Source organism: Rhyacophila brunnea, unplaced genomic scaffold (genome assembly GCF_057557595.1).
Source record: "Rhyacophila brunnea isolate RB1 unplaced genomic scaffold, BYU_Rbru_1.0 scaffold_18, whole genome shotgun sequence".
Taxonomy (NCBI): domain Eukaryota; kingdom Metazoa; phylum Arthropoda; class Insecta; order Trichoptera; family Rhyacophilidae; genus Rhyacophila; species Rhyacophila brunnea.
This window is the reverse complement of record NW_028232837.1, coordinates 36,792,884-36,819,805: the sequence shown is the minus strand read 5'-3', so window position 1 is coordinate 36,819,805 and position 26,922 is coordinate 36,792,884.

The window sequence follows — 26,922 nt, the reverse complement described above, 5'->3', positions numbered from 1 at the left end:
CCGACCAATCTGATTGAAACTTTGCAGCATACTGAATCGGTAGTGCCGCTGCATGAAAACAAACCGCTTACAGTACTAGTCACGCCACCTGTCGGCTTTTCTAAGGACTTATTGACCCACCCTCGTATATACCATTATAGTTCCGTATGTAAAATCTCAGATAGGATTAAAGTAATTACTGCATTACAAAATATATACATATATTTGAGTTAAATCTCAATTGAAAATATAACAAATCAATCGACATTAAGTGCTTCACTTTTATAATTTACATATTTTTTGGAAAGTATAAAATTGTTTAAATTATGACTGCAGAACGGATCTTTCACAAACATTGACATATCGCTCTTAATTACCTATGTTACTTTAAAATGTAAATGTTAAAAAATGGCTGTTCTAAATTCAATTCCAATTGAAAGCCAAATTTGTTTATTTTAAATGTAATGAATATGACAAATTATAAATTCAAATCGTTCATGAAATGACATCAAAAATGTGTTGATTACAGGGTATAATATGATTAAAAAATACACAGAATCGCACCAAGTGAACTAAGTAGACCCTATTTTAAAAACATAATATACCAACGTTAACATAAACTCACTTTCACGTAAGTGGAATATATACCTGAAGCGTTTTGATTAAACCTAGTTATAGCCCTCCTAAATTCGCATTACCGGTGGCAGGCTAGGTCTACAGCTTGGGAGAACAAACGCCAGATAGTACCGATTACTAAGATAATAAATTTAAAAGACACAGACAATATCACCAATATTTCCCAATACTGGCAGAGTTTCCATTAATATCGCATACATAGTCCATTATATTGGAGTTCTACTATAATATAATTAATACACTCACTGTTCTAAGTTTTTTTTTCGACCATGTCTGATCCTAATAGGATCATATAGGCCTCCACAGAGTAGAGGTTTGTATTAACAGATTTTGTTTTTATGAGAAATGGATGTCAGCCTCTTGCTTAACTTATTACGTCCATACTCTGGCTCATACACAAATTGAAAAACAATATGACGTGTACTTTCCAGATATAGTATTCGAACCTGAGACCCACGACATGTAGGTACCTAACCGATTTTTTTTAAATGGTACATATTCAAAGACGCGCGTTAACATCATTTTACTCCCTACTTCAATTATAGTTTGTCAATTTATGGCTACGGCCGTATGTTGTAGCTTAACCACTGGGGAATGCCAGAAGAAATGGCGTATTTCAAAAAAACTACCTTATTCTTAGGTCAATAATTATTATAAAGCAATCATTATTCGTAGGATGTTTATCACACTTGAATCGTCAAAGACATAGCTTATAATTATTAGTATCTTTAGAATTATCTTCAAATATGTTAATCTTGCCCATTTTTTGAAAAATAAAATGCCTAATTCTAGTCAAATTTGGGATCACAGAGATTATCATTACAATTTTTTATCGTAAATATTTCACTATAATAATGTCGACATAAATTATATTAATGGTTTTATAAATGCGTTTAAAAATTAATAAATGAAAAAAATCTTAACACCATTGCACATGCATGTACTGAAATATGACTATATTCTAAAACATTAGAGCGAGAGGTTTAAAAGAATACTATGTTATGTAATAAAAATACTTTTATACAGTCATCAAATGTTTAAAATAAATATAAAGGATAATAAGGCTTCACAATTATATAAATAGATTATCCACAACGTTTAAGGAATGTCCAGGATCATGCTTTGAAAATGCAATAAAAGCTCCATTTTGACCTACGCTGAGCATGTCCGTCCTTAATAGTAAATCAGGAAAAAGTTTTTTATAATAAATTTTGGCCTAACTTTACGAGTATATTTTTTGCAAACTTCATCGTTTTTTTGTAAACAACTTCTCCCTTCCAAAAAGTTTCAATAATTGTAGTGATCGCATATTGAAAACATCCCCATGCGCCTGAAAAGCTGGTAGTTTTTCTTCTGAACAACATGATAGTAAAAGCACTTACAAGTAAACCACCCCACCAACTGCCGTTATCCTAACTCCGATCGGCTTGATTCTATTTCACGATTATACCATTCCAGTGAAGGGATCTTCAAATTATGCACCGCGGCATAAAGATCGCATGACTTAGTGTTTTACGAATGGCCAATATTTTAATAAATCATTTCACTGAATGCATTGTAAATATATTATTTCCGTATATAACTTGAGATTTACTAGGTTGTTTTTATTGTTTTCTGTTTATCATATTTAGTATCATAGGTCAAAGAGAAATAAGATCAGTTTTATTTTTAAAACAAAGGTTAATTAATATAACAAGAAATCCATCGATTAAATAAAAAATACAACTTCATAATAAAGACCTTAATTAAGGCATCGCTTACTTTCAATTCTTTACTATGGCATGGATATATGGGAACTAAACAGATACATATCATAGAAAAAAATAATAATATGTGGGAAGCACATACTTAGGCTCTCAATTTTTGCACTATAAAACTCGGTAGCTGAGTATGCATAAGTCCAAGGTGTATTAAACATCTGTGTATTTGAGGACACGGAAACTACACACAATCTTGTCAGATGGTGACGAGTGTTTAAAGTTTCAAAAATGTGTCTCACTGTATTTTTGTATTATTCGTTGTTTTCACTATCATTTCTTAATGGATAGAGGTAGTATTACTTACTCGCTTGCTTAAGCTAACTACCATTCAAGTCCATGGCCGACTGCATAACTGTCCTCCAGGGTTTTCTAACACGCGTTCTTTCTCCAGTTCGTCACATTCAGCGTCTCTGCATCCCTCTTGACGTTATCCGACCATCTTTTCCAGGGGTGGCTTGGGGGTGGTCCAGTTCATACATAAGACATTTTCAAGTCGTAAGTAACTGAAAAAATGAAATGTTTGTTACCTCTTAATATGTTATAATTGTGTATTTTTGAAGTTATACTTATTTTGGCGCGTTTGGGAAATCAGATCAGAGTGTATTTTTGGCGTGTGACATGTAACACGTAATTTATTTTTTCACACGAAAAAAAACGCACTCGATTGGATTCGAACCATCGATTGTTCGGTTATCAGCCAAACGCACTACCTTTACGCCTCAGTATGATACTTAAATTGTGACAATTATACAGTATAATATTATAGTTTAGAATTGTTCCGTTGCCTAGGCAGCGAATTTATTATTTTTGGCCATTTGCAATTCTTTACGTAAACAAACGATAGGTACGTCAGTTAGTAATGTAAGTTAAAGTGTATAGAAATAAACCAACGGCGTTCTAATAAGTGGTCCTTTTTTTGAGTGTGTAATTTAACAAGATAATTGAGAGCTAGTCAAAGAATCTAGTTTATCACAAGTTTTGTTTTTGTTTTGTTACGCCAAAGAAGTATAACTTCTAATGCGCGTACATAACGACTACCTCATGGAATAACACACTAACTCTAAATTATCAACTTTTCAGGAGAGCAAAAAAACCATTCAAAAAAATGTGTAGCAAAAGCCGTTTATTATGTGCAAATATTATTTAAATTATAATTTATATCTTTAAATAGAGTATCATTTAAGCATACAATCAACTTTTGCAAGACAATAATTAGGGAAATAATACCCTAAATGTGTTTTTCCACGTTAAGTTTGACAACTAAAATATTACATCTAGATTTCGTGTGATTTTTCCCGTTTATATATTTTTAGAGGGTGTATATATCTGTACTTGGTGTGTTTTTCCCTCGTAATTTTTTTTTTTTTCATAAAAAAAGTACCACGTAACTTGAGATGGTGTTTTTTTTCATGCTAATTCTGAAAGATAATCTTAAATATTTCGACTTAGAGAGATTTTTGTTTTGACTTTTACGGGGAATGACATACTTTGTGCTCTTAGTGTTTTCTCTCTCGATGATATTTGATTAAACCAAAAATATGTTTAGATATTCTGATGGAATATGAAGAGATTTTTTAATTAAACAATATTTTATCGCAATAAACTGTATTTTAACCATTCAGTCAGTTTGAAGAAATTGTTTTACAGAACATAATATTATAGTAAAATAATTGCAAAGTTACTTAATGAATATTCCACTCAACATAATAATGATTGGTAGTATAAATTAAGAAATGATAGGATAGTTTGTTACCTATATATTTTACGTAAATTACGTTGCAGCATTATAAACGTTATGTAAATTAAACTTTTTTAAAATTAAGTATAGGAAAACTATCATATAATATACAACTGTATTCTTAAAATTAGATTTAAAATATGTAAAAATAGTACTTATAAGACTTCTATACTTCTATGCAGCTACTTATTTCTATCGCACCTCACTTAGCTGTTTGTAGATGCCAAAGGTAACAATTAATAGCCATCCTATCATGAACAGTGAGATTATAGATGGCATATTATTTTCTCTTATAATGAAAGACTCATACTTCACTTTGTGACACAGTTAAAACTTTTGTAAATCAAAACATGCTGTAATAGTTGTAATGTGATTTTCTTTTGCACGATTTATATCACCCTGTATCATCTCTCTCGAACGTTCTGTAAATAATAAATGTTGCTGATAATCACTTTATTTTTTAATAAATATTTAATTTACTCAATTATTGTTTCCGTTCCTGTTCAGACGAAGAAATACGAGAAAAATATGCCTTTATATTGGCGTTCAGTAGCAATTGGAAATTGATATTATTTTGATCCAAATCATATGCTATATTGGGGAAACATTTTCACCATATTCAAATTCTCGTCTTAATATTCTTTTTGGCTATTTTTTCTAACATAGTGGGATTCTTTTCTTATGAAATATATTATTAACATGTTCAATTATACTATTTTTTTTGCTTCCTTGAGTGCATGAGAACGGTTGTTGTACCTGCCTTGACTATACAATAGCAATTCTGACACTTCATTTTTTTAAAAGCACTCACCACCCACATATTTGAAATTGAAAGTGTTTGTAAAAACATAGTTTTACATACTTTTATTATTTTGTTATTGCATGACAAACCATAAATAAGTGCTTTTAAACGTCTTAAAGAAGCTGGTAGTTTTTGGGTTTTCTTTTGCACTGACTTGTCATATCGTAAGATGTAATCCCATTGTTTCTCATGATTGCTAATAATACAAAATGAATCAAAACTAACTTGACGTTCGGATTCACTCATTTTTTGGGCACATATTTGAATTGGCAAGAATTTTTACATAGTGCTTCCATGGTATTCAAATATTCTTATATACATTCACATATTCTTCACCTGAATTGAATGCTTTTTTGGCTTTCTTCCTTTTACACAAGTCTTAAATTACAGCTCTCTTCTTTTTCTCGATTCAAGTGTGTCAGTTTATAGTGAAAATACTTTGTACATATGCACTAAGTAGGTACAACGTCATGTCTGATGACGTGATGTCTACAAGTGCATTTATGTTTCAAGGTGGCAAAGTACCTACTGACAGAAGTATACTGTTATTTATTATGCTCTAAAATAGAGCGATATATTTCATTATGTGTAAGATCTGCTGGAGATTTTGTAATTTCTTCGATCAAATCATCAATCATTCCCAAATCTCCTCCAAATTTTTGCGTCATAATGGCACACTGGAAGAACAACTAAAACCCGACAATCCAGGATCACTAGGACTATTCGGAGTCTTCAGATGGGGATAAAATCAACCTGGACTATCCAATTTTCACCCAAACATGCAATAAACCTTTTAGACTTTTTTTACTACCATATTTATCATAAAAGTATAGTAAAAAGGTCAACACATGTGCAAAAATAGGCAAATATTACCTTATTTACTTATCACAAGTCGTCATGGAATCAATACAAGAAGAATAATTATTGTAGGTTGTAAATTGGAAACTAATGGTGCAAATATGCATTTATACGATGCTTACTAATGATAGGAAGACGTTATAGTTTATATTAAGAAACACAGAATATTATAAACATTGAAAATCCTGTAGGAGCCAATAGTACAGACAGAATATTTAGGGTTGAATCATTTATAATTATAACCTAAAAATGTGTTGTCTGAAATAGGAGATTTATTTTTTTATTGTTTCCATCCTTTATTTTATTAGTCTCTTGAGCTTGTTGTAATATTCGCCGAGATCTAGTTGGCGACATATTAATTAAATGGAATAGTTCATAACTTAAATCCATTAGAATTTAAATTCAAATTCCAATAGTACCTACCATAGGCCAATAGTATTAATAATAATATTAAACTTAGTCATTTGTACACAATAACAAAAATAATACAATTTTACTGTCACAAAAGCAATTTGTGATAATGAAAGTAGGTGCGATTCATTACAAAGGATAATGATTTTTCAATACAGTATTGTTATATGTTGATAAAGGCGAGATTTGAAGGTGAAAGTTGAATTAGTGTCATATTCCATGGTGAAATCATAGTTAAATGATACACTAAAATGATTTGTGTAGGGAGCATGTATATTTTTTCCGAGTAATAACACACCAACTACAAGTGGATTATTATTCCATGTAATTTAAGATTTTACAAAAAATGTTATATAATCATAACTCTACTTACGAGTATTATTTTAAACAGTATTTTGGGTGTTTTTCGAGAAAAAAATCCAAAAAAAAATTGGCTGGTGTGGTATTTTTTTCTATGCAACAATAGCTCAAAAAACATAAAACACACTATTTCGAATTGGTGTGTTATTACATGAGGCAGTCGAAAGTACACACACGGATTTTTTTTTATTTTAAAATTAGTTTTATTTCATACCTTATAAATATAGATATCCTTCATAATTGTTGTATACTATTTTACTTATATTTCCATATCATATGTGATAATTTCAATTGTTATCAGATATATTTGAATTTCAATACAAAGAAAGATTTTCTTAACACTTTTTCGCAAAGTTGATCGCGTCAGCTCGCGGCTTGTATTTCAGAAACGTCTGTCTTGGCCGGCTGACTAATGTTCCAGCCAATAATGGGCCGCGCCGGATAAACTTCAACCGGGATATATTTGAAATTATATCTTCCGATGGATACTCGATATGGGAGGGAGGTCGATCTCTCTCTTATATTATAGATACGAGTGCGGAGTGCATTGTTTTATCCGTTTATGTAACTTTCAATTTATTTTTTTAGGTAACCGATTGACAGTTCGAATAAAAAAAATCGGTATGGTGTACTTATGTACGCTCGTTAAAATTTAAATACTTCTTTGGCGTAACAAAATAAAAACAAAACTTGTGATAACCTAGATTCTCCGACTAGCTCTTAATTATCTTGTTAAATTACACACTCATGACTTTTCTTGAGCTTATTGGAGCGCCGTTGGTTTATTTCTATACACTTTAACTTATATTACTAAATTATATAAATATTTTTCGTTGTTTTTTATTTTTAAAGTAACAACTTACTGTCACTCTGGCGTTTAATCGTTTGTTTACGTAAGGAATTGCAAATGGTCGACAATAATAAATTCGTTGTCTAGGCAACAGAACAAATTCTACTATCAAACTTGCAGTTGTATGTACAGCTCACTAATTAGCAGCTAACTTCATACTGTCGCGCACTCTCAATTTCACTCTCTACCAAACGTCCCAAAAGAAGTATAACTTCAAAAATATTTCATTTTATAAGTAGAAGTAACAATGTGCAACTAAAACCGGGGCCGTTTTTTCGTTCGCTAAGACGGACATAATAATATTATGTATCAGTTGTATTACCAACCGATTTTACATTATGTTATTTAAACATAATTTTTGAAAACACTTCTGAGAAAATATACTAAAACCAATAGAAAAAAACCTTTTTGAAAAAAGTAAGACAATCCACAAGAATCAAATGTTCAATAATTAGAATGTTACATTCTTAAATCTTTTGAATTATTCGTTGAATAAAAAGCAATTATTTAAAAAATATTAGCAAGTTCAAGGAAGCTAAAACACTAAGATATCTTGGAGTGATCCGTGACGTCGGTTAGTAATTAAAGTAATGCCTACTTTGATTTAAAATACAAAAGCCGACAGCCAATAGTAGCTCAATTTAGGATACGCTTCAGAGAGTATTATAAAATCCATCAGTTAAAATTTGTCGTAATTAAGTATGGTACTTTTAGCATAGTGGTCTATGTGCGTGGGTGCGAAACCCGAGAGTTGCAGGTTGTATTCCTGTGGGGTGTCTTATTTTTTTCAAAAGGATTTTTTTTATTGGTTTAAATATTTATTTTCTCAGAAGTGTTTTCAAATATTATGACGTATGTTTAATAATTAGAATGTTACATTCTTAAATCTTGTGAATTATTCGTTGTATAAAAAAAGTAATTAATTAAAAAAAAAATTATACCTTTAATTGAGCATCTGTTGGCAGCCTTTTGCGGGTCTATGGGGATTATTAGCACCCTCTGCTTTCCTTCACTGATAGCTGCCGTAATCAGTGTCAGGTTGGCCTCCGAAGAATAAAGGCCGGGTTTTAGAAGTTTTCATTTTATTTGAAGGCTTTGGACATAACTCGAAGATAGAACAATCGTTGGACAAATCTAGTCATCCAGAAATACATATGAGGTACAAAACGTCCGCAAGGTAGACCTAGAGGCTGCTGGATCGATGGAATGCTTAGACTATAGATACATCTAGACGCCACCCGTTGCATTGCTAAAGCCGCGTGTCTCACGTTTGGTTTGTGGGCGAGCGAACGCATTCGTCTACAAATGTTCAAGACCATAGACCATTTCGCTAGTGCTCGCCCAAAGTGCTCGCACTAGACGCTCAGAATTAAAATATAATTTTCTATTTTTTACGTTATATAGAATTTTTAAGCGGTCAAAATACAACTATTAGATAAAAATATCCATAATTTAAATTATTTTAAAGAAACACTAGGTCACTGATATTAAAATATATAATAAAATACAAATAAATTATTACGAACATGTATCAACTTACCTATGAAACGTAATACCATCTTCTTGCTTATCAGTACGGCTACCACATTTTAAGACAACACACAGAACCATCTTTTCTACTTAATTAACTAAAAATATTTACCACTGACTTTATGTTTAACACAAAAAATAGCAATATTAGCAACACGAGCACGCAAGTTATCGACGCTATGTGAAGCGTTTCGCCCCGATTTGATGGCGATACTTTTGGAAACTAGCTCACACATATGTAGACCTTTTATCTTACTCTAGCGCGTGTCGCAAAGATTGTAAGGGTGCCGAATACTTTCTCACTCGCACTCATGCAACGTTTTTGTTCTTGATGTCCTTGATGGAATGATTAAGTTCTTCGAAGTACATGGCAACGCAACGCACAAGACCGAGAGAAGTGGAATCAGCTTGGTGAGGTTTTCATCCAGCAGTAGATAGATTCAGGCTGATGATGATCATGAATTGGTCAGTTGTCAATTGTAACTTTCGAACCCCACTAATATTCTTCTATATTGCAACTTCAAGTAGAAGGAATCTGCTTGTGGTTGCTAATTTACATCTGTGGCCATTGGTTAATTTGGCATATTTTTATTGACATATCTCCATTTTCCTTCCTCACGTGGATACATTCAATATCTATGTGGGGTTCGATTTGAGTTAACACTCTGGGAGTCTTCGACGTGTCGTAGGTCATGGTTTTGAGGATGATGATGAAGAAGTCGAAAATGGATGCAGGAGCGAGTTTTATTTGCAGCGTAAACAGTCAGTACAAGATTATGTTACAGTAGTTATGTTACAGTACTTATGATAATGCTCCGAGGTCCGAACCTCGGTACAATGAGATGTTGTGCTGGATGATACGGAGATTGAGATAGTAACGGACTGGAAACGTATATTCGAGTGACATTTCCGATGAATTATTATTCGCTATTTATACAATCAAAATAATATTCTTTTTATTGAAATAATTGAGTTGGCTATTATTTGGCGTTTGCGTCAATGGATGAAAAACCGATATGCAGAATTTATTATTGCGGTCAGCTCCTTACCTATAATGCTATAATTTGACACTACGGAAAATATATATTTAATTTGTAATTCTATATCTATAAAAATAATTATTATAGACGATCTCGGTCTTTGATGTCTAATCGAAAATAGCCTGTTACCAACTAATGTCACATAATTGGTTTCTGTTTGCTTGAGTCTTGTATATCAGTGTCCTGTATATTATTATGCTAAATGTCAGTGAATTGGAACCAAATGAAGTGGACAAAGCTTTGACAGACGCCTTTGATAGAACCTTTGGTTGCAATCAGCCTATATTAACGCAGTGTGTTACATCGAATGAGTATCTAGTTACATAGTTGGCTTACGTAACTGCAGATTCATAGGACTACTAAAATTCAATAGTGTTTGAAATGGCCTCAATATAAACATGAAATAGCACAGGTAATATTTGATTCATTACAATGTCTATCATTTAATTATTTTTACTTTCTTATATTCAAATATTTAATAGCTACTTTCAAATAAATTACGTTATGCAAAAGCATTAAGAAAAAATATATTTGTATTATGTTATAAATAATTTTCTGAAAGTAATGGATCAATACATATTTATTTGGTGAATATATAGAGACAACTAGATGACGGACATCTTGTCGCCACTTAAGACGAATGAAATGCTTCAAAAGAGAGTGGGTATAAACTACCTACCTACTACTTACTAGAAAGTACAATGAGAAAATATTGTTGAGGTGTAGATTTGAGTACCTATATAATATTTGACATTTTAAAAATGTGAAATATTACTGATCACATATCCTCTAAATCGATAGTTCTCAAACCACTCATTATACATAATAAATGGTTTAACTAAATCTGAAAGTTACAAGATAAAAAGAACTTTTTTATACCACGGTTTTTAAATTTTCTGTTGAATCATATAAACTTGAAAATTCTATGTATTAATAAATACTTTTTATTGTACTTGATAGAAATACTGAATAAACATTATAGAATATTGAAATGTCATTTTGACATTTCATATTGATTTCCATAGTAATGCACGTATAATATATTAATATTTTGGTTGCTAGGACCCCGTTAGCAACCGACAATAATAACTTTCCATACAAAACAGAAATAACTGAAAATGAATTCAATTCTGCTTAAAAATGGCTAAAGGTATTCGTCGTGTTCTGATATATTCTAAAAGTTTCAAATGTCTAGCTAGTCGGGAAGTTAGTTAAAAATCTTCAATCGTCCAATACAAATCTTGGACAAACAAGAAAAAAATGTACTGGACACACAAGAAAAAATCTGTACCGGACAAACAAGAATAAGAGCTAATAAAAACGTGGTAAATATGAAAGCTCTTTAGTATTTTAATGATCAATTTAATAAGTTAATTTGCCATACCATTTTTTCTAAACAGATTAAACAATATCCAACATTTAATTGTATCCACCAAAATTACAGCTCCAGAGACAAAGACAAACATAATGTTGTAAAATATAAATGATCGGTTAATTTTACTGAACTATTGTGGGATAAACCACCAAAATCTGGTAAGATTATTATGCATTCATAATATAAAATAATTAATATATCCTTCTCAGGAAGGTACTTTGTTTCGCGGCTTAATAATTTTACGGGTTCATTTATCTACGCAAAAAATGGTGAATACTAAATTTGCGCAAGTATTTTTTAATAGAAATTTTACTGTTCCGATAACTTTATAATTTACACACATAATATAATAATTACAAAATAAAAATAACTTTTTATATGGGTACCACGTTTTTAAATCTTCTGTTGAATCATGTAAACTTGACAGTTCTATGTATTAATAAAACCTTTTTATTGTACTTGATAGAAATACTGAATAAATATTATAGAATACGGAAATGTCATTTGGAAATTTCATATTGATTTCCATAGTAACGCACGTATATATTAATAATTTAGTTGCTAGGACCCACTTAGCAACCAATAATAGTGAGTAGTAAATATTACTTTTAACGAATTTTTTCCGAAATACACAAAACAGAATTAACTGAAAATGAATTCAATTCTGCTTAAAGATGGCCAAAAGTATTAAAAGAATGCATTGTCTTCGTGTTCTGATATATTCTAAAAGTTTCAAATTTCTAGCAAGTCGGGAAGTTAGTTAAAAATCAAGGACAAACAAGAAAAATCTGTACCGGACAAACAAGAATACGAGCTAATAAAAACTTGGTAAAAATTACAGTGAACGTACAAAAGGAACCATATTTTGCAACGCGCGTAATATTTTAAACAAACCTTCAGTATAACCTAATCTAAATAAAATCGTCCCATTCACTACCAATATAATAAATATAGATTTCTTTAGAATCACTAATCGCATAATCTAATCTTTCCAGACAGTGCTGCAACGTAAACTCTACTGTCTTATTAACACGATACACTTGCTAGATAAAATACTAAGTGCAGACGATTTGAAAGCATTTCTGTCTGCGACGTTTTCCGTTCAAGTCGTCAATGTTGGTCCGAGTACCGGTCCAGCGAGCTAAGTCCTGATAAATGGTCTACATGAGTATGTGTACTTTAGTGCGGTACTTGTATTGGTAGATTACTTTGCGGATATAGCTCCATGAACACTACTGCAACTGGACAAATGATGCTCGCTTTTAAAGGAGTCTACTCGTTTTCTATATCTAATCTTTACCACATACTTCAACTAAGCTTACAAGCACTATTGAAGTATATTTGTAATTATTTGAATTTATAGTGTACATAATATAGTATTATATACTTTTTAAGTGGCTACTATCAATATTATTGATGAAAAGACTATGTAGATACTAATTATAATAAAACACAATGTTATATAATATATATTATTTAACATAGTTTAATAATAATCAGGACCAATGTCATTCGCTTCAATGGGACATTGTTAACTAATAAAAATAAATATAACATTACAGCTATTAACACAAATAAATTATGTATTGTCGATAAAGGAGAATAAGTAGGTACTAACATTTAATATATATTATCTTATTAATAATTTATTTTGAAATATAATAGTATATATTAGGTGTATTAAAATCTTATTTACATATTTTTGATTTTGTATTCTTAAAAACGTGCTTTTAAATTTCATTATTTTTGAAGTTATACTTCTTTAGGCGCGTTTGGAAAATCAGATCAGAGTGTATTTTTGGCGTGTGACATTTAACACATAATTTATTTTTTCACACGCACTCGATTGGATTCGAACCATCGATTGTTCAGTTATCAGCCGAACGCACTACCTTTACACCACATTATGATACTGTAATCGTGACGATTATACAGTATAATATTATAGTTTAGAATTGTTCCGTTGCCTAGGCAGCGAATTTATAATTGTCGGCCATTTGCAATTCCTTACGTCAACAAACTATTAAACGTCAGAGTGACATTTGGTACTTTCAAAATAAAAACAATACATTTAGTAATATATTGAGTTAAAGTGTATAGAAATACACCAACGGCGCTTCAATAAGCGGCCCGTTTTCTTAGGTGTGTAATTGAACAAGTTAATTAAGAGCTAGTCGAAGAATCTAGGTTATCACAAGTTTTGTTTTTGATTTGTTACGCCAAAGAAGTATAACTTCTAACGCGCGTACATAAGTATACACACCCATTTTTTTAGTTTATTTTTTTATTGTACCTACTCAAAATATTAAAACAAATCTTCTTCTTATTGTGCCATCCCCTAGCGGAGGTCGGCCACCATCAAGGCCAAAACAAATAGCATATATCAAATTTGTAACTAATAGCCGGGTATATGTTTCCACCGATTAATCAACGATAAATCAAAGTCTCACTTTAAACATTCGTTTTCTTAGAGTAATATTTTTGTAAGCATGAATTGGAGATTAGTACACCAATATAATACCCTGTTTACACTGCATAGATTTACTGTGCATAGTGCGAAAATATATGGGGAAACATGTATTATCCTGCAGTTAGCAAGATGGCGTGCATGAATCAAACAAGTTTGGAAGCTTCTGAATTGTGTTGATTTTTTACGCGCAGGTAAGATCTGCGCCTGCGCAGTAGAATGATAATGGCGAATCTGCCGGTAAAAAAACGAAATACTTACTCATTTGAGATTAACTGATTTTCAATATGTCCGGTTAAATAGTAGTATAAAATGACAACATCGCGTCTCGCTTACTCTTGAAGATGGAGAGACAGTCAGAACTTTTACGTGTAAACAGTAATTGTCATGATAGTTTAAAATAAGCACTATTTCCGACAGTAATTCCATGCACGTGTATAGGCGCTATAAGTGCATGTTATACGTAACTATTTCTGTTCTTCGACCATATCTACCCCTTTGTTGGAGCATATGGATACCGAACGGCGTCCCCAAGAATCAATAGAGAAGAAGAAAAAGAACATACGTAACCGCAAAAGAATTACGATACCTATCTTCTATTCTTCCCCAAAGTACGCAATGGAACAGGAGCTTTCGAGCCATGAAGCTTTCTTTATTCCAACGATGTAATTCTGAGTGATCTACTCTTAAATTATTATAGTTCAAAAATTTGTAAATTAAAAATCTAATCAAAATATTCTATAAAATGTGTGGACTTAAAAGAGGCTCTCATTTAGGTGTGAATTTATTGGCTGGTGATAACTGATAGATAGATAGTGGAAGTATAATATTATGCTTTGGGTAAAATATTTAAACACATTAAGGGCCCACATGCTGAGCGTAGGTAAAAATGGAGCTTTTGTGGTATTTTCAGAGCATAACCCTGAACATCTTAAGCGTTGTAGATAATCTATTTATATAATTTTGAAGCCTTATTATACTTTATATTTATTTTAAACATTTGATGACTACATAAAGTATTTTTATTACATAACATAGTATTCTTTTAAACCTCTCGCTCGAATGTTTTAGAATATAGTCATATTTCAGTACATGCATGTGCAATGGTGTTAAGATTTTTTTCATTTATTAATTTTTAAACGCATTTATAAAACCATTAATATAATTTATTATAGTGAAATATTTACGATAAAAAATTATATTGATAATCTCTGTGATCCCAAATTTGACAAGAATTAGGCATTTTGTTTTTCAAAAATGGGCATGATTAACACATTTGAAGATAATTCTAAAGATACTGATTATAAGATATGTCTTTGACTATTCAATTGTGATAAACATCCTACGAATAATGATTGCTTTATAATAATTATTGACCTAAGAATAAGGTAGTTATTTCTATTGGCATTTCCAAATGGTTAAGCTACAACATACGGCCGTAGCCATAAATTGACAAACGATAAATGAAGTAGGGAGTAAGATCATGGTAACGCACGTGTTTGAACATGTACCGTTTTAAAAAAAATATTTTTCCGTTAGGTAGGTAGATAGGTATTAGGTGACCTACGCTGAGCATGTGGGCCGTTACAGATATTATTAACCTCGACAAAAAATATGTGTAATACTACTGATTGAAAATAATTAAATAATTTGAACGTATTTCGATTTCCGCATATTAATGATAATTATAATGTCAGTACTGTTTGATGGCTGCCATTTGTGTTAGTATTATTATTTGACAAATGAACCCTATCACTTCACGTATTTAATAATAATCCATTGCAAATGATATTTTAACGAATATCATTATGGGACAGGTGAAGCTTATAATCCTAATATTATGTTGATTCAATCAGTGGGCATACATAATTCAATTACACACAATAATTAACTCTACAACAGTGGTTCTCAATAATAAAAGTTTTAGTGAATAACGTTAATTATTTCTGAAAACAAAAACGTATATTTATTAACGATAAAACATGTTCAATAGATAATCGTGTTCTAGAAATCTAAAAATTATAACGAAATACCTAATCTAAATATGGTGAAAGCACACGAGTATTTTACCGCGGAGTGATCGTGTGGAAACAGCGACGTGATTCTGAAAGTGTCTACGTTAAGTGTATAATTGAGTAATGAATCGCTTCATACTTGAGTCTTGTCGCTACATAATGCAGTCAGTATTTTGATTTTCTTTACGATATTGTAGACCGCATATTTATTACCGCGTTATTCTTCTTCTTATTGTGCCATCCCCTAGCGGAGGTCGGCCACCATCAAGGCAATCTTAACGTTGTTGTCTGCTACCCGGAACAGTTCAGTGGAGCTGCACTCGTACCGATCACGGAAGTTCTTAAGCCACGAAATGCGGCGCCGTCCTCTGCTACGCTTACCATTGATCTTTGACATGACAAGTTGGGTAATACTGTACCTTTGTCCTTTGTCTATGTGGCCGTGGTACTGTAGTTTCCTTGTTTTGACACTACGTAGAACTTTTCGGTCCTTCCCCATTCGATTGAGAACTTCAACATTCATCACCCGGTCAGTCCAAGGAATTTTGAGGATGCATCTATACAGCCACATCTCGAAAGCTTCAAGTCTCCGTGACATATTAGGTTATAAGATATCCTATTCCAATATCCTGTGAAAATCATTGTTAACAATTTTCGTATATTAAGTTAGCCCGAGAATTATCCCACATATTTTCGTATTAACCAACTTTGTTGATTGATTGATTGTTGGTTGATTGATCAAGATTGTTCGAAATTACATCACGATTACAAGAATTGTTACATTAAAAGAAATATATCTTACTCATTTATTTTCTAATAAATTATATAAAATAAACTATGATAATTCCAATTTGACTCTTAGATTAAAAGTATATTATGATAGGTATCATCGATTAAAATTTGATAAAAAAATCCGACTGTAGGTATTGTTAAATATTATGGTGAATAATTTATTTATCAACATTTAAAACATAACTTCTATTGGCTTCTAGTGACTCACTGCAATATACATTGGGTGACTTCAAGACAACCGTCGCGGATGAGTTAGCTTGAGACAACCGGTGCATAAGCTTGTTACCGTTAAACCACAGTTTATTGATTAACTCGATTATAAAGACTGATTCAGAAGTTGTTCGTGAGATACGGTCTGGTCAGCTTGATATAGTGTGACTGTCGTTCAAGCAATACTTTTGAATACATGGCAAGCCATGATACCGGCTCATGTTAAGTCCCGCGCACCGGGTAACCCAACAAGCCATACCGCGAGTGATAGTGCAACCAGACAACGGAGCCATCATCAACATCATAAAAGGTCAGTATCTGGTATTCAAGATGCACCATCACCTTCAAAATTATACAGTCCACTGCAAAAAACGCCACCATATAATGAACAAAAAGTTGGGAATAAAAAAAATCTGTACGGTTATCCCTTATTCAAATGGCAACACTAAAACACCAGCCAGAAAGCCAAAAAAGTGTGCCAGCAAGTATGCTAGGTAGAAAATTTTGTTAAAAGACACTTACTGCCATTAATCATAACTATTAAACCTTACTAGTTCCTACAATTAATCAATTCCCAATATTTATGAAAAATTAAATAAGTATGTACAATTCAATTCGATAAAACTATTATCATTTTATTATTTTTATCATATTATGAAAACCTGTTGAATTTTATAAAATTCTACGCCTCTGACTGCAGGGAGCTTTTAAAAAGCTCACCAAGTAAACAGTTCGACCAGTGCGCTGTAATTTATATCAATATGTTTAGACGGAAAAGTCAATTTGTCGATTGAAAAGCAATAATGATTCCACAGCGCCCGTCGGATTGATATTTATTGTCCGTCCAAATTGATTTGATTTAAATCTCCGAAACATCAATCCTTCAACTGTGATTTACAATATTACGATACACTATCCTTCGGAATGAACGAAAAGTTTTATTTCTTTTTTATTTGATTGAAAAACTCACCTACCCAATAAACTTAACAACGTATTTATATTATAAGAGGAATATTTTTTTAAATAAAGAAAACATAATAAAGACTATAACATTCTTAAGTTATGTGTAAAATATATTTATATATATATAAAATATAATAAACATTCAGAAGTACGGAACCTTAGTAGATTACAAAGATTACGCTCTTAAAATAATTAGCGCAATTTGAAGTACCCAGATATTAAACCTAGTTGTTAGCAATAATTTTCGCATGAATTATAGACGGATCGATAATTTAAACGTTCGAGCTTATCCGAAAAGATAACGGTGTGAGTTTTCAAGGATTTTTTTTATAATTATGTATGTATCTGTAGTTATACAAAATTAATGAATGTCACTTATTTGACCAGTTTTAATATATTAAATTCCTAATAAATAACATTTACTGTTATTTCTTGCTAAAAAGTCATGATATTAAACGAAATAATAAACGCTAATTTTTGACACAGTGGCGAGGGGTGGAGGTAGACTGTGTCAAAAGGTGGAGGTAGACTGACATAAATAGTGAACACTAAACTTCGTCTGTTAAACTTATTTAACTAATAGTACGAATTGCAGATGGTGCTGGTTAGTTTTTATAAATCAATTAAACCGTGCCTAAACCAAACCAAAATAGTTGAAGTACCTGGGTAGTTATGGGTGTTCCGAAAAAAATAGTGCACAGTTTTTCGGTGATACTTATCTGTTTTTGTTGAATTAGGAATACATATTAGAGATGGTGTTGATTAGTTTTTTTAGATTAGTTAAGCCCTGCCTACCCAAGGCACAATAGGTGAAAAATATGCTTCTTTCTATAAAATATCTAAAATTATATATGAATTAATGGTATAATAATAATTTAAATAAACTGCTAATCAATAAATTAAAATAATATGTAGAATAAGTCTAATGATTGTATTATATTTTCTATAATATAAAATATATTAACAGTTTTTGCGTGATTAGTAATTGTTTCAATTGCTTAATCGATAAACCTAAGCTTCCTGAATTTGGTTGTTTTGTAGGTCCTGTTCTGAGGTTTCCCTCAAATACATTCAATAAATAATAATGTATTATTATATCTTTTATATTATTTATTTAAATATTGATATTATTTTTATATTATATTATATTGTGTTGTTTTGTGTTGAATAGTACTATAAAGATGGATCGTGCCAAATCTAAAATAAAACGCCGCAATTCTTCTAAAAATAGCTTCTACCAATCTAAGATTTATTTCATGCTTCCGTTGTCCGCAGGCTATACCGGAATTTTACGCTCAACCTGTATTTAAAGGAGCTTTAAGCTTGGAATAGTAAAGCGAGAATTCAGTGGAACAAATCCGGTCTGAAAAGCTCCTGAAAAATATTTGCGGATAGCACTTTGTAACGGATTTCCGGCCGGACAATAAAACAAAGATAGCGAATACTAAATTACGAATAATAGTTTTACAACGCCAAAGTTGACCGGTTATTTGTTTACTTAACGATTTCCTGGTGATAGTTATAACAGCTGTTTTTATAAAGCATATTACGGCTGGATAGAAAACTGTAAACTTTAGTATGGTAAATTAAATATTTTTTTAGAACGCTGCACTCCTCTTTAAACATAATATTTATTTTATTACGATATCTAGTGATTTTTCTTCTATTCATATGAATGTGATTTATTATGTTTTATTCAAATTCACATTACGACACCGGTGTCAATCAATGCTATACGCATTTCTATTATTTTATACATACGAACGTCACGTGTATTTGGTTTAAATCTTTAAACTTAGTATAAGCAAACCTAATAACCACCGACAAATCAGTCGTTTATTATTTTCTTTTTATCGACGACCAAGGGCCATGAACTTTTCGTCAATAGATTAACAATCACCAGTTATAATAATTAATGTAATGAAGATAAAAGGGGCTGCCTGGCTTTGGTACCGTAAACTATACCAATATATTTTAATAGACTATGATATTATGTCACCCACTAGACCCAATTGAATTATGAAGTTATCGAGTGATCGATAAAAAATACTCAAAAATTGCATCGCACAACGACATATTTTAAAATGTTAATATCTTTAAGCAAAATTACGCCACAGGCGACTATTTTACTATTATAGCAAATTTGTAATGTTATTTCACGTATTTGGTCGACCCGCCATGCTGGGCCTTCATGCTAGAGCCCTGTCAGCCCCCCTTTGACAATATCAATTGCATTTGAAAAATATAACAACTGGTGAAAAAAAAACTCGCGGGTTTTATGGTGAGATATTTTTCAAAAGCTAATAGACATGTTATCTTTATATTATATACTATCTGAATTTTGTCTGTGATTTTTTTTATAAAGGTTTACTAATAAATTTCAAATGAAAACTATCGATTCTTCCAATATTATGGTACCATACTATGATACTATCCGTGGTTTTATCCAACAGTCACTCTCTTAGGTTACATACTGTAGTTTAAATGCTATAAGATATCAATATTTGGCCACGTATTTTGTTCGACTTATACGTGTAGTAAATGAGAACTTTGCCATTCTGCCATTGGTAATGCCCATATTTTTTTTCGACCATGTCCGATCCTAATAGGATCATATGAGAATCCACAGAGTAGAGGTTTGTATTAACAGATTTTGTTTTTTACGAGATGTGGATGTCAGCCACTTGCTCAACCTATTAGGTCCATACCTTGACTCACAAACAAATTGAAAAATAATATAGGTACTTGCCAGACACAGGATTCGAACCTGAGACCCACAGAGTGATAGTCCAACGCTTAAGCCGCGCGGTCACTGTGGGTGTCTACTAGGATGACAATAACTCTGTACAACCAAATCGCTTCGGATGTTGATATACTCCACCTACGTGAGGATGAGTATAGGTGGGCGTTGTTTTATAAATTCTTAAAATAAAGTCCAATTAACTCATTTGGTGTGCTTCCATGCTTTTTAATTTATAATTGTTATAATTTTCGTACCTTTTACTTTACTTTTCAGTTTTCATACTGTTTTTTTGATACTGTATATATTTATTTCTGTTTAAAACTATTTCTTTGTTTTTAAATGTCATGTTAAGAACGTCTTAAATTTATAATTTTCACGGTACCTATGTAAAAATAAATAAATTTTAATTTGAATTTAAAATCTTGGTAAAACTGGCAATATATATATTAATACTATCGACCGACGGTACTTGATGGAATTTGAATTTAAACTCTAATGGATTTAAGTTTTGTACTATTAAATTTGAGTCGTTTTTTATTCCATTTTTATTCCATTCGACTGTCAGTGTATGTTTGCCTTTGGTGAGTTTACACAGCGCCTGAATATGCCGAAAGGCAAAACCCGGGTTGCAAAAAAAACTACTTAAATGGAGGAGTACAAAACTTAAATCCATTAGAAGACTATATAATAATTATATCGTTACTACCTACTGTTTTATCCTTGCAATGCTAGACTGTTTCATGTACATATATATAAATAATATGCCATGTGTATTATTAACGGCGAATATGATCATATCAGACAATTATGTAAAACCCGCAACCGTTCTTTACATACGTTTTGATTTATACGACAAGTTAAATTCGCGATTATTCCTGAGGCCACGCGGAAACATATGACATGTTCAACTCGCGCTTCGTTTAGAGAGAGGAATCTTGCCAAGTTTTAAATGCTACTTCGCTCAAGAAACTTTTGACCTCACTTATGAAATACACTTTTGAAAAGTTTTCACATAAAAATCCGTGAAGACTTCAGACTCCGTAGAATGAGCGTGCTGTAATATATTGTGTCGTAGCAATGGTCGACGCCGTGCCGTAGCAGGGTATAACTTTTTCGTAAACAATCTATGAATTTTTATGAATATTGAATATTTAAACGGTACGCCAAGCATTTAATTAAGCTAACTAAAAGTTCTAACTATCATATAAATGTATTTCTTTATTTATTTATTTAAGAAAGAAAAACATTGTGGACATAACAAATCTGAATTCAAGACGTACAAAACATGAGATTTACATTATAATAAATAATATTACCCTCACAAGAGAGAAGAAGAGAATATAAATATAATAATATTAATAATAATAAAATTTTAATTTAAAAAAACATACGAACTTAAGTACAATTTTATACAGAAAAATATCATTTTGAAAACAAGAAACATACAATTTTGTACAGAAAAATAAATGTTCGAATACAAAATACATAGCACGTCACCGAAAATATCTACGTCTTTGGGGAGCGCATTGCTAGTCTTGCACACCTTGCTAATAGTGCCTGATAGGCTTGACACGAGGAAATGGTTCCGATCCAGAATAAATCATGGCTGCGACCACGTAGGTAATTGACAGGCACATGTAAATTCAAATTCATTAGGACACCAGAATTGGAAACCATCCCTCGCGATAACAGGCAGAAGTGTTTCAAGAGCCGAAGAGACATATGAGATTCAAGAGAGTGAAAAGTAAGCATGCCTTGGATTGTCGAAAAAGAATCATTGCATGTATACTTATATAAAAGCTTTAAATAAGTTCTCAAAATAAGTTAATTAAAACCTATCAAGTAAGTATATCACAGTTTATATTATTGATAATTTTTATTGTACTTCCTTTGGACTAAAGCAGTGGAATAATCCGTTGAAAAGAAGGATTATATTAAAATTCTGATCAAAAATGTATAAAAGAAAGAGAAAACAACAAAGTATCTGATATTATTTGGTGGCACTTTTAGCAGTGGACTGTAATTCAAAGATTCTGGTGGATTACGGATCAAAGGGGGGGGGGGGTTACACAGAACTCCAGACACTGACCTTTAAGTTGAGAGGACTAAAGCCGGTTTGGTGTTTACGCATTAACGCACTGGTAAACGGACCGTTCAGAATGTCACTCTTACGGTTTCACTTAGTTTTTGGATGAATGATAAGTTCAAGATGGATGATCGACGCGACGTTCGCTCAAACCGTATCAGATTTAGCCCAACGAAGGTCAAACATATGTGTTTTGAGTCACTCCGTTGTTAACGCGGCCTCGTTCGTATCGTATAAAATACAGCGCGATAGCTTTAATAAGCCTACGTACGTCAGCTGTCTTGAAGTAACTCGAACAGCTAAGTGTTATTCGCAATCTAGGTCATCGTCCCATGACCCGTAACTGCTGGTCGCCTTGGTCTTGAGGCAATAATAAATGGATTTGGTGGTAGACTCAGTACAAATTTATAAGACGGTTTTGTGTAGCTTTTTGTGTTCAAAAATAATAGTTTAAACTAAAAGATTATATACAATAAAATTTAATTAAAATAACTGACAATAACAATTTCAAAAAAAATCAAAAACGTGAAACAATCAACTGTTTAGATGAATATTTTGTAAAAGTAATGTACTTAACCAAATTAAAAGAAACACTCTTAAAGAATTATAGTTTTGCGTACTTGCAATATTTTCTTGAAAAAGGAAAATTGTCATTTTTCTCCTCTTAAGCAGAGCACTTGGGCTCTTGCAAAGTTAAGAAAACCGATGTATTTTTTCAGCTGTAGAAACGACGTCTACTAACTATTCTCTCTTGGCTCTACAAACTACTATGGGGCTTAAATCTAAAATAATACAATGCATATAAATAATAAGTAATAGATATTTTTTTAAATATCCAATTCAATTTGTTTGTATATTTTTAGTTTTCTATTCTTTTTCATAGTATTGCATTACCTTTGTAAAAGTAATCTATATATTTTATAATGTCATTGATAAGTAGATATTGAATGAATGTGAAGTCTTCCAATGAACTCTATTCCATCCATTAGTTTATCTGATGTATCCAATTACATTTTTTTTCAGAAACGTACAGCTGATATCACAACACATTATTATTATTGGGTTCGAGGTGGGTTCGAGAGACTCAACATTAGAGCTGTCCTCCTAAATAACTATCATTCGGTTCGCATAAAATAAATTTTATGTTTTTATGTTACAAGGAAATTTTATAATAAATTAAATTAAGCAAGAGGAAAAATGTTATAACTTTTTCGCAAATCACACGAAATCAATGGAGAAATGTATAAATACATAGCATAAAATATGATGATTATATATATTGATAAATATGGATAAACATAATTTGAAAATACGTCAGAAAATATACAACCACTAGAAAAAATCTTTCTGAAACAGCAGCTTCGAACATGCGTCCTTCTAGATTCATGCACATGTGCTCTTGATCACTATGCTATAGGTAAGTGTCGTACATAATTGCGACAATATTGACTAGTGGTTTTTATAATATTCTCTGAAGCGCTTTCTAAATATCTTTATTATTGGCAGTAGGCCTTTGTATTTTAAATCAAAGTATTTATTATGTACCAACACATTGACTGCTGACTAGACAATTACTTTTGAATTACCACATGTAAATAGCATGCTAATTATATCGAATGGCCACCTTTCTCGTCTCCGTTAGATTCTTATCGCGTCTTTAGAGTCCAATATATTAATTACTATCCAGTGTCAGGATCTCTCCAAACTTTATTATAACGTTCTGGTACTTGTTAATAATTTAATAAACTATTTATTTTATTCAACGAATAATTCACAAGATTTAGGATACATAATTTGAAAGCATGTCATCTCAATTATATCTGACATATCTTTCCGTTTTCTCTTCCGGTCTGTTGAAAATAAGTCTATCAGTTGTTGGTATAACTTTAGTCATTGGTATGGCTTGTCCAAATTAATCTTCCCACTCATGTGTAAGATAATATAGCAATTTTTAATAGTATCGAAAAAGTATAAAGAACCGGTTTATGTAAACTGGCGTGAACCTTTTGATGCACACCATCGCCCTCTCCTTGCAGTCGACAAACTTAAATGGCTTTGGTGGACTTAGGTTGCCTGACGCGCTTATCGTGTACAGCAGTATACAGACGCACATGGTACACGAACAAACTGTCAAACTATTCTCGACATGTTTGTTGCACGACTTTGCAAATAACTTTCGCAATTTTAAAATGTCTTATCGGAGTATGCAAATCGAATAAAAGTATTTCACCATTTTGCTGGATGACTCGTCGGAAAGTTTAATAATTTATGAATACATAATGACTTTTGAACATAGATAAATCGATGTTTTAAAAGAGTTTATAATAGGTGTACCTACTATATATTTTTTTAATTCACATTTATATCTTTTTACTATTAGGTTATTTTTAATTATTTAGATATTAACCTTTTCTATTCAAGCAATATCAAAATATAATAACCTCATGAATGAAGCTCCTTCAAGCATACTACATACAGAATATAGCTTAATTTGTCGACAAATTAAAACTCATTTAGTGCTGACAATACGACTGGCACGTTTGCATTATTTGGCCATTATATATAATTAGCATGATATTTAAATGTGGTGATTAAAAAGTAATTAACTGGTCAGCAGTGAATGTATTAAAGTAAATATATCGACTGCTTCATCTTCAAACTGGCTAACTCCATTTGGGATAATTATTCAGGAAGAAGAAAAAACATAATAATTGAACAATCTAGCGGAATTTACCAATTCCAAAAATATACTTGGATTTTTTTTTACAAATAAGCTGCACTGTAAATCAATACACTATTATAGCTTCCCCTTTATTATAAAGAAATTTTATATAACGAGTGGAGTTGTTCCATATATACGATATTGGAAATTTGGCAGTTGTAGTTCGGTGTTTTCTGTGAAGAACGTTAGCTCATTTATTTATAGGTTTAAGTGCATAGAAAACATGCTTTATAAGAAAATGTCATCAAAATCTCATTTTTAGTCAAAAGTCCAACTGGCTAGTTTGCAGATTAAGCTGTCAATGTGTAAGCACACATTACTAATTGACGTGTGGGCTCAACAACTGTTTGGATCGACTTGAGTAATTCTTCACTTTCCATTTAAATTTCAAGACATTCCCAGAGGATTTGATTTATGCCAGGTAATAAGTAAAAGCTCACAGAGCTTTTCAGCGAAGCCATCATACCTCATACCCAGTCAAAAATTGACTGGTGTCAAAGTGGATTCTAAATTACAAAAGATTTTCGACTATATCAATGCAATTTAATTATGCTTCGGACGCTAGTTATTGTGTTAATTTAAGTATGATTATGTATAATATAGGTGGCATAATTAGTAAAGCACATTGGTTAAAATTCGTTGAATGCAAAATTGAAATTCGCTCAGCACATTTTTTTTCTGATGGGTATATTTTTAAGTTATTTAAAAATGTCTGTGTAATAAAACTTTAAATAAAAGTATTTTTAAAACAAAAAAAACTGAAATTGCAAAATAGCAATAAAATACCGAGTACTATATTATATATTGTGAGAAGTCATATAATATATATTCAGGAAAAGTTAAACAGAATTGTGGAGGTGAATTCAAAGCCACTTGAGACGGTTCACCTTTCTATTCTTTGAAGAGTCTTCAATAACGTATAAGTCACTCACTAAAAAACCTATTATAATATAATATAAACAAACATAATATAAAATATTAGACTTGTCTATATAAAGTTTACGTACGATCAATTTCGCAAAGTCTTTACGATTGAAATAGTTTTTTTTTCTATTTCGAGACGAGTAAAGTACAATAATATATTTCGTTTCAATCTTTGAAATAAAAACCTTAATATATTTTGTAAATTTTTGTATTTTTTGTGAGATATATAAATATACGTATTTGTAATGTCATTGATTATGTCTACCTATTATATAACAGGCAACTGTTTTTATAAAACATTATTCATGAAAATTGAGAAATAGTTTAAAATATATAATGTCTCCGCCGAATCTTAGGGGTACATTTGTACGACCGCATTACAAACACTCGAGTTTGTGAGCAGACACAGCAGCCTTCGGTGATTGAGGTAATCACGAAGAGACGCTTTACGTGGCTGAGACATGTGTTCTGGATGCCGCTGGAAAGTGCGACACTTCGTACCCTTGTGGCATAGCCTCAAGGGTTCCGTCGCCCTGGCCGGGCCTTCATCCTGCAGCGATCTACGCGCTGCAGGTCTGGTATGGCGGGAGGCGCGAGAGTTGGCGATGGACCGAGGGAAGTGGCGCGAACTTGTGCTTGCCCTTTGCCCCAATGCTGGGTC